Raw genomic sequence first — 10,461 nt, 5'->3', positions numbered from 1 at the left:
AGCACGATCAACCTTAGGGTGATGATTCAATAATCAGCACACTAAGAATGATATTAATGTCCATTAACTACCAAGCAAAGGGTTGCTAGGAGTATTGATTTCACACATCACGATCCACTTGTCGGTATACCAGTTGTGACAGCACGACACCGAGGAATGAATAATGATGGCGAGAAGTATCACTACGTCAAGAATTCATAAGGAAAGGTGCAATTCTCATGACATTCCTGACATCAAGTGGATAATACTTCAGGGTAGAACAGACCAATAGCTTGATTGCATTTGATCTGCGAAATACAACTGCTTTGACCCAATCCTAGAAATGGATAAGGTACTGGAGTTTGTTTCTCCTAGTCATTCTGAAATAGAATGGCTCGACAGACCACAAGAATAATAGGCACCGATGAACGAATGCTCACATACTCTTGACTATCAATTGATGGACGAGGGTCAGAATACAACTAAAGAGGGACAACTCAAAGGAACATATAATTTTCTGAGTTATGGATGCATGGATTAGCATGTTATTTCTTCCAGATAACCCATGCAGAAATGTTGAACTGGCAGAGTCGCAATATAGAATGGAGAGCTCATCGAGAGCACTCCTGCTGTGATCTTTTGGTTTAAGAGAACTCCTGCCATATTGGATCATGGTATTGGAAGAACATTGTACCATGGACCTCGAGGACTATCACAGAGGTTACTAATATCCTAAAGGAACTAGCAAACACTATCAAGACGAGGTAAGTAGGGATGCTTTCAAGAATGGGGGCCAGAATCATCACACTGGGAATACAAAGCATTGCTAGATTACTAGGTGACTCCCTAAGACACCTAGGGTCATAATAATAGCTCCAACATATATGTCGAGGTAATAGAGTACCTCAAATCATCGATTAGTGTGGTTGAACTGGCCCAAAGGGACATCGGGAACGGAAAAGAAGGGATCTGCAAATGCATCTGACTATTTAGAAACCTGGGATGACTCGAACAACATAACGGCTGTAAAGGCTCAAAAGATTGAGACATCCTGCAAAATGGTGGCATAACCACTCAACAACACAATATCAAGGTTCTGAGGCCAGCTATGAACATATGGAAGTAGGAGCAACTGAACTGAGGCTTAAACTCAACAATCCTAGGCAACTACGGTTTAGTAACACGTCATCCTGATAGATAGATGAGAAGGCGTAGTTCTTAATCCCCGTAGAAACGAACAGGTTGACTCAGATCAGAAGGACATAAGGTAAAGGAGTAAAAAGAGCCTTACGTTCCTTCCACAATCAATTCCCTTATATAACTAAAGCATTTCTAGACTCAACATCGACCAGTTTTGCTTGGTAATCCTACAGACAGTCAGGCTCTGATACCAAAGCTGTCAGGACCCCGATTCCAGGTCACATTGATCTAGCCGGTAACACCTCATATCACTTTGCGGCCTCACGCACGGTATTCCCACGGGTGTCGCCTTACCATGGCCCGGGACCGTTTGCACCTTTTGGCTCACGTATATGATAGTGTCGCTAGCATCCATATGACAGAGAACCCGGGCCGACATGGCTAGTCATGAACCCAAAGCGGCACCAACCTATGGGGACATGCATACATGAATCACATCGAGCATGTCGGTCAGCAGCGTGTGAATCCGGGCTGTAGCACTGGGCTAACAAGACTCCGGGAACCCAGGCTGTAGCAGGCTAGGCAGGACTCCGGATGTCACCGCGTGACATTTCCCCGAAGGGACAGACACAGGAACAAAGTGAAACACATGCTGGCCAGTCAAGTGTCCTGAGCAGTAGTGCTAGGCTAGTAGGACTCCAGTGAACTGGGCTGTAGCAGACTACTATTGCTCATGGAAGCACTAGACTACATTTCCCCATAAGAGAGGCTACCAAGGATAACAACTAGATTGTGGATCCCACACATACCAAGCATTTCAATCATACACACAATATGCTCGATATGTGTAAATACAACATGGCATCACAACATAACTCTACGACTCAAGTATTTATTCATTAGGCTCCAAGGAGCGAGATATTACACACATGGGTCTCATGACCCAACAATCATAGCATACAAATCAAAGCACATGTGGAAGCTTAACATGTCTGAGTATAGACGTCTACAAATGAAAAAGGCTAAGAAGCCTGACTATCTACCAGATCCTGCCGAGGGCACAAGATCGTAGCTAAGGTAACAAGCTAAACGTCGAAGTCCTCACGGAACTACTAGCGAGACTGACGTCTCTCTGCAAAAACATAAAATAGGCAAACGTGAGTACAAATGTACCCAGCAAGACTTACATCAGAACTAGCTACATATGCATCGGTATCAACAAGGGGGGTAGTGGAGTTTAACTGCAACAAGCCAGCTTTGACTCGGTGGCTATCCTGAACTATGACTGCAAGTAACTCTTTTGAGGTGGCGCACACGAGTCCACATATTCACCATATCAATACACCACTATGGATCCGCTGCCGTCTCCCTGCGAGAACACCATCCATAGCACTCACGCTTATCTTGCGCATTTTAGAGTATCCACTTTCACTTGTCTATGAACTATGCAAGGGGTCCAAGTTTCCATATCCGAGGAATCCGGCTATTCGAATAGATAGTGATAACCCTGCAAGGGTGTACTTCTTCACCACTTATCACCATATACACATCATGTATCTCGGCAACCTTCAAGCGGAAGCCTGGTGAGGGTGTCGGCCACGACCTGACTAACCATACAAGTCTCTAGTCCAGGTTTATTGCCTATTCGGGTTCCATCCGCGAGGAGATCCGGCCGGAGTTTCGCTCACAGCCCCAAACGATGTGTGCAGGGTTCCCGAGACACCAAACGGGCGCCCGGTACACCGTGCCATGGTGTATCTACCGCATCATAGCCCACCCCTAGGGTCAGCGCTACGCACGGCCGCCAACACATATCCTATAAACACCAGAAACTAGTTGCAACTCCTAGACAGAGGACTAGGGCAGTTAATAAGTCCAGACTGTCAATCAAGGATCCCAATGAGTAGTAGTATCTGTTCATGGATCACAAACACAAAACTCAGTTCCTGAGGACGGTTTCAATGAGACAACCCACCATGTACTCCTACATGGCCTCTCACCGCTACCTTTACCAAATCGTGTTCACACACTTAGCTCACACATAGTAGGACATGTTCACACACCTCCGATTCATCCCCGATGAATCGGACCTGGCACAACTCTATGCAATAGCAGGCATGAGAAACAAGCATGAATGAGTAGGGACATCAGGGCTCAAACAACTCCTACTCATGCTAGTGGGTTTCATCTATTTACTGTGGCAATGACAGGTCATGCAGAGGAAAGGGGTTCAACTACCGCAGCATGTAACAATTGAATCGTTGTTGTGCTAATGCAGTAAAAGAGAGCAGGAGCGAGATGGTGGGATTGTATCGGAATGAAAAACGGGGTTATGCTTGCCTGGCACTTCTGAAGATAGTATAGTTCTTCATCGGTGTCATCGATCACATCGTTGGAACCACGTCTACCGAGGGGGAACAACACTGGCAAACAGAGAAGAACACGATCAATGCAATGCACAATATGATGCATGATCATGACATGGCAATAATGTTATGATTTGCACTAATGCATCTAGCAACAATTTAAATGAAGTCCATATGGACCAAGGGTTCATATGCAAACTCCATATTTAGCATTTAAAATGCCATTATCATGTTTTCACTTATATAGTGGGTATAAGTTGGTTTAACATGCATTAAAGTATCATAAATAGATAGATTGCATTTTTCTAATAATTTTTCATATATAATTTATTTCATTCTGAGCTGCAGTTGATTTTATATGATTTTTAGAAGTTTAGAACATTTTCTGGAATTTCCTGAATAAGAATAAATCCAGAAAATGAGTTATTGCGTCAGCACTGCGTCACTGTGACGTCAGCTGGTCAACAACGCCTAACCAGAGTCAAACATGATAGTGGGACCCATATGTCATCGACTCAGCTAAGTAATATAGTTAATTAGCCTTAACTTAAGCCTAACTAAAATGCCAGTGGGGCCGGGGCCCACATGTCAATGATCTAGGATTAGATTAGTAGGGTCATTAGTCTAATTAGCTTGTGGTTAGGCCGGAGTTTAGCTGGCGGCGACAGCACGCACGGCGGAGGCTCACCGGAATTCCTCCTCTGGCGGCCTAAAGCACGGCGGAGGGCATCTACGCATTGCTCGTGCTCGTCCGCATCGAGAAGTGCAAGCAGCAGTGGCTAGGGCGGCCCGTAGCAATGGCAACGACGACAATTGTGGTGGCCGGAGCTCGGTCGGCAATGGTTTGGGCGATGCCGAGAAAGGGAGGAGCCGTGGTTAGTCGTGTTTGACTCACGGAAGTGTGGTGAGTCCAGCGGTGAGCTCGGATGCAAGCTTGCGCGGCCGTAGCCACGGTGGCGACATCGCCGGCGGGGTGGAGTTCTCGGCCAAGATAGGGCTATGGCCTAGAGGTCAAAAGTGACCAGGGGAGAAGGGGGAAACGACTCGGGGGCTCACTATGGTGATGTAGGGATGGCCAGCGTGCTCGGGGAAGTGTCGGAGGCAGCGAATCGACCGGCGAAGTCCGGCGAGCAGATGCGATGGTGACGAGCTCGAAGACGACGGCATGGTGATCCTAGGCTTGCGTGGCTTGGCGAGGAGGAAGAGGGGGACCAGGCGGAGCCTCTGAGCGTGTTGGTGAGGCGAGGCAGTGGTTTTGGCCATGGCGGTGCTCGTCGGCGATGATGGCTGCGCTCGGGTTCGAGAGAGAGAGAGAGGGAGAGAGACGGGGCAGGGAGAGAGGGGAGCGATCGAGGGGGTCCAAGGGTCTGCGTGGCGCCCCCAGGGCGTCGAGGAAGCGGCGGGAAGCAGGAGGTGGTGCGGCGTGTGGCCAGCGCGCAGCGAGCACGCGCCCCAGTCCTCCTGGCAGGAGGTTGGGGACGACTGGCAGTGGCCAGTGGGCTTGGCCTATCTGCTAGGCTGCTGCTACAGGTAAGTGGCCCAGGTAACTCTCTCTCTCCCTTTTTCTATTTTGTTCTGTTTTCTAATATTTCTGCAAGTTTGTGGCTTTTCTAAAAATACCTAGGCACTTCCAAAAATCACCAAACTGCTCATGCTCACTGTATGGAATAAACCCAACATGGAACATTTCATTTTAGGATTATTTGGACATTATTTCTTATATAAAAGAAATAATTCCAACCCAAATATATTATTGATTTAAATCAAAGGCCCAAATAAATTATTTCTGTGACTCCAAAAATATTGGTTTGAATTTCACCTCATGCCAATATTTTCACAGAATAACAGGAACATTTTCTCGGACCCATTTGAAGAGATTTAAATGTTGGTTATTTTAGGGGTTTTCTAGGGCTTTGAAAATTCCTCAATTCATATTTCAATTGAATTTAAACATGATGCAGCAACCAAGCTAGTCCAAGGCCAGGGTAAAGCTAGGGATGTCACAGTTTTGGACTCTAATTTGCATGGTTTGAATGAAACTAACACCAGACTAACACTGTTTTCAGCAGAACTCCCATGTTGTTGTTTTTGTGCAGAAATAAAATTTCTCGGAATGGAACGAAACTTTGCGAGGATTTTTTATATCAATAATAAGAATTTCTGGAGCCAAGGGCCCCTGGGTGGGTGTCGGTGTCAAAACTGGTGGATATCGGGTAGGGGGACCCGAACTGTGCATCTAAGGCGGATGGTAACAGGAGGCAGGGGACACAATGTTTACCCAGGTTCAGGCCCTCTCGATTGAGGTAATACCCTACTTCCTGCTCAATTGATCTTGATGATATGAGTATTACAAGAGTTGATCTACCACGAGATCATAGAGGCTAAACCCTAGAAGCTAGCCTATGATTATGATAGTTGTTGTCCTACGGACTAAACCCTCCGGTTTATATAGACACCGGAGGGGGCTAGGGTTACACAGAGTCGGTTACAAGGGAGGAGATCTACATATCCGAATTGCCAAGCTTGCCTTCCACGCAAAGGAGAGTCCCACCCGGACATGGGACGAAGTCTTCAATCTTGTATCTTCATAATCCAATAGTCCGGCTGTCCGAGGACCCCCTAATCCAGGACTCCCTCAGTAGCCCCTGAACCAGGCTTCAATGACGATGAGTCCGACGCGCAGATTGTCTTCGACATTGCAAGGGGGGTTCCTTCTTCGAATACTCCTTAGAAGATTTTGAACACAAGGATCGTGTCCGGCTCTGCAAAACAAATTCCACATACCACCATAGAGAGTATATTACTCCACAAATCTAATCTGCTGACAACTTTTTATAACGTGACATCACGCTATGGCCCGGTCATTATTCGAACCGTTTTTCTCAACCAACTACTGCACATATTGCGAGGCAGCTTTCTTGGCACGTCTTGTCGAAGCAGAGATCGTGTCCCCTTATCACGGGATTCTCATCAATACGGGTGTGGGTAACCCAACCGCACCATCAATCACGATGCTTGGGGAATAAGCGAGCTTACCAGGAAAGTGGGGAGGCGCAGAATCCATGCTGCCTTTATAAGGGGATAAGGACTCCCTTTCACACCCACGCTTTCTTCTTCCCGATCCATTCCCCTTCACCCGAGCTCCAGCGCCCGAGCGTTCGTCTTCTCCGCCCATAAAGGCCTTCCGAAAATGTCCGGATCCAGAGCAGGAGACAAGTGGATGGCCTCTACCGTCCAAGAGAAGCATATCAAAAAGCTTCGGGAGGCCGGGTATCTGGCCAAAAAAATCGGCCACCATCTCCTGACAGTGGGACAAATCGTTCCTACTCCAGAACCCCAAGAGAGGGTTGTATTCCTCCCTCATTTTGTCCCCGGGCTAGGTTTTCCCCTTCACCCGTTCATTTGCAGCATCATGTTTTATTATGGGATCAATTTTCATGATCTATCCCCCAATTCCTTCCTCAACATCTCGACATTCATCATCGTGTGCGAGGCTTTTCTCCGCATCTCGCCACACTTTGGCTTATGGTTGAAGATCTTTAATGTGAAGCCCAAGGTGGTGAGCGGCGAGCACGCCGAGTGCGGGGGCGCCATGGTGAGCAAGATGCCCAACTTCACATGGCCAACAGGTACTTCTAATGATTTTGTCAAAGAGTGGAAACAACAGTGGTTTTACATTACTGAGCCGCGCGACACGGAATGGGCCGCTGCTCTAGAGTTCCGATCCGGAGCCCCTCTGCGGCTTACGTCCTGGCCCAAGAAGGGCCTGAAATGGTCTTCGTCCGATGAACTGTCTATGCTCCAGACGCGTGTTAAAGATATGGAAGACAAGAACATCGAACTTGTCAATGTAGTCCAGGTGATGTTAGTTCGCCGGATCTTGCCTTGTCAGCACTGGACTTGCAATCTATGGGAACTCGATCCGGCCAAGCACCAGACCTTGCGAAAGCTCTTTGGCTCCTCGCACGAAGACATCTGGAAGGTGCTTTTCAAGTCCGGAAAATCATGGCCGGACTCGGCCGAGGACCGCGGATATCAATTGTCCCTCCCTGCAAGCTCGGTAAGTTTTTATGTGTTTTACCCGCATAACCCAAGGGAAATGCTTAATGTGTTTTCCTCAACTCCCCTAGGGCTGAAAGAAGAAGGTGGGGTGGATCCACTGTCCGGCCCCGTTGCCCGAAGAACCGGCCAGCCCAGTTCTGACGAAGATGCTGGCCCCGACGCCGTACAAGGCGCCGAAGAAGAAGACCGAGAAGGAGGCCAAAAAGACCCGGGGCGGCCTTCATCCCCGCGGCACTTTGGGCACAATATTCGAAGGCTCCAACGTCAATTCTACCTCCGAAGAGGACGAGGAGGAGGAGGAAGACGAATCCCTAGCTGGGGGAAGAAAGAAGAGGGCGGCCTCCATACACTTGGAGGCCGAGTCGCCTAAAAGGGGAAAAGCTCCTCTTCCGGAAGAGTCCACTGACGCCGCCGACAGCAGCCTGGCATGGGATCCCAGGGCCCAGCCCCTGGTGAACTCGTGAGTATAAAATCCAAGCACGTTTATGCGTCCAGACTCATCATGGCATAATATTTTAACCTGAGCTATATTTTTTGTTGTCTGGCGAGGTCCCGCACCGAACGATCCTCATCATAAGATTCGCTGAGCTCGGATGCTATAGAGAGTGGGACGCCCCCGAAGGCCCCTTCCCCTAAATATGTGCATAACACCGAGGCTTCGTCCCAGAAGGACCCCGGCCAATGAGGGGGGAAGAGATCGTGAAAGCGGCGCCTGGAGGTCAAGCTTCGAGAGCTGGAGACAAGGGGGAGAAGATTCCCATGGGAGTCGACGGCGGGTGCCATCTTGAATTCGGCTCCCAGCCGGACGCAATTCTGGAAACCAATACAGCTCCAGAATCAAGCAGACGGCCTCCCCCGGCTGGAGGGGGCGTGCCTGTTCCACCGGCAATCTCTGTCCAGCCAAAGGTGCCGGATGTTTTGTTGGCGGCGCTGAAGAGCGCCTCCATCGTCGATGAACACCATGCCCTGATGGGTGCGGTGATTAAGGAGATTCATTCTGCTGAGAGTGGACGGAATGAAGCCTGTATCAACCTTATAAGAGGCTTTGAGGTATGTTTTATGAGGTTTCGGAGAGTGTCATAATATGGATAGTAGCCCCTGATACACTGCTCTACGGCTGCCTTTTATGAGGACCGGACAGAGGATCAATTTTATGTTCGCAGAAAGACTCACTTCATGACATCTATCTCTCTTCTTTTATTAAGCAGGCATCTGCAGCGGCTACTGGCTCTCATGTTGCGGAGGTCTCCGGACTAAATCAAAGTCTGGAGCGGGTCAAAGAAGAACTTGGCTAGTTGAAAAGGCAGTTGGAAGATAAACAAGGTATGCGCAAGCCTTGTTCGCGTTCAGTGCGAAAAAATTCTCAGTATGATAAAATACTTTTCATTATTTGCGCCAGGGGCAATGACCAAAGTCGAGGCTCTGAGGAAGGCTCTTGCCGAGGCCGAGGAAAAGGCAGCCACAGAGCAGGCTCTTCGTGAGAAGCACGAGGCCAGGGTTAACGGAGACCTTGGCGCAGAGTTTAACGGAGAAAGAATCCGAACTCGCCAGGGCTCATCAGGCCGCGCGCGATGCCCAGGGGGAAACCCAAGGCGCCCTGCAGGAGATCCAAGAGGCGAGGACGATCGCGGTGGGTAAGGCTTTTTCCATGTAAAGCAAGTACTTGAGGAGAAAATCATGTTTCTAATTTTGAGTCGGATTTCTCCAAGGGTATTTGCGGAACTGCCCCGCAGCATATTGGATGCCACCCAATTCTACCGAGCCAAAGAAGGGAACACTACGGATAAGCTCTTCTAGTCGCAGGATCTGGCACCAAATTATCCGGTGCCTTTTGCCGACCAACTGAAACAACTGATCAAACTGCATAGGGCGGCCGAACTAGCCATGAAGGATTTGATTATCCGGTTATGGCCTGCCGAGCCGATTCCAGGCAGCTACTTTGGGCTCATGAAGCTGCTTGTGAGTGCCTGCCCTCGACTTGATGTCATCAAGCGGGCGGTCTGTATAGAGGGTGCGCGAATGGCCTTCGCCCTCACAAAGGTGCACTCGGGGAAGATGGATGCTGAAAAGCTGATGACCGAGGGACTGCCAGAGGGGAAGGAGCACCGCAAGCCCGAATTATATTATGAAAGTGTCCTGAAAGGATCCTGCCTAGCGGCGGAGCAATGCACCAAGGACATTATATTTCCATGAATACAATCATGCTGTCCTTTGTAATGTTGAACAAGGTCATTTCTATTATTTATTGCCTGTTATATAAAAGTGTATCCTCCTGTGCGGCCGTTTTATATATTAATCCTGAGAGTTGGCCAGTCGTCGGCTTCTGCCCCCCCCCCCCCCCGTAGGAAGTACGGTGGTGTTCGGGATAAACCTGATCACTCTTTACCCCAGTTTTGGGTCCTTCGAATGAGGTGTTCAGCACAACAAACCAAGCAATCGGACTATAGGGCTTTATCACTCTCACTTAGCCATAGGAGCTTTATAAAAGGAAGGTAGGCGCAGCCCCTGGTGTTCGGAAGACCGCACGAGGGGCTATATAAGCACCTGATCAGAACAAAAGCCGATCCATCGCACGCTGCATTGGTTATGGCATTATGCGGGAGAAATCCTTAAAGATTTTACAACCTCTCGAACAGCTGACCAGCTCTCGCCGTATCATGACAGTCATTTTTTGGCTTTCTCTACTGAGGTGCTCGTCCGGAAGAACTAGGAAAAAATCGCAGTAGTTCTCCCTGTGCCGCATTAGCCGATATAGCGGAACATAAGGCAGCAAAACATGGGAGCCGGGAAAACCCAACATTTGACCCAAGACATGATTCGGAGGTAATGCATATAATGCTATGAGTTCGGGGTGCCAAACTTCCATGAAGGTGTTCGGACTTTATTGTCATATTATGGGTAAAACGAAGCCCCT

Source organism: Triticum aestivum, chromosome 5A, assembly GCF_018294505.1.
Source record: "Triticum aestivum cultivar Chinese Spring chromosome 5A, IWGSC CS RefSeq v2.1, whole genome shotgun sequence".
NCBI classification, from domain to species: Eukaryota; Viridiplantae; Streptophyta; class Magnoliopsida; order Poales; family Poaceae; genus Triticum; species Triticum aestivum.
This window is presented reverse-complemented; position numbering follows the sequence as displayed.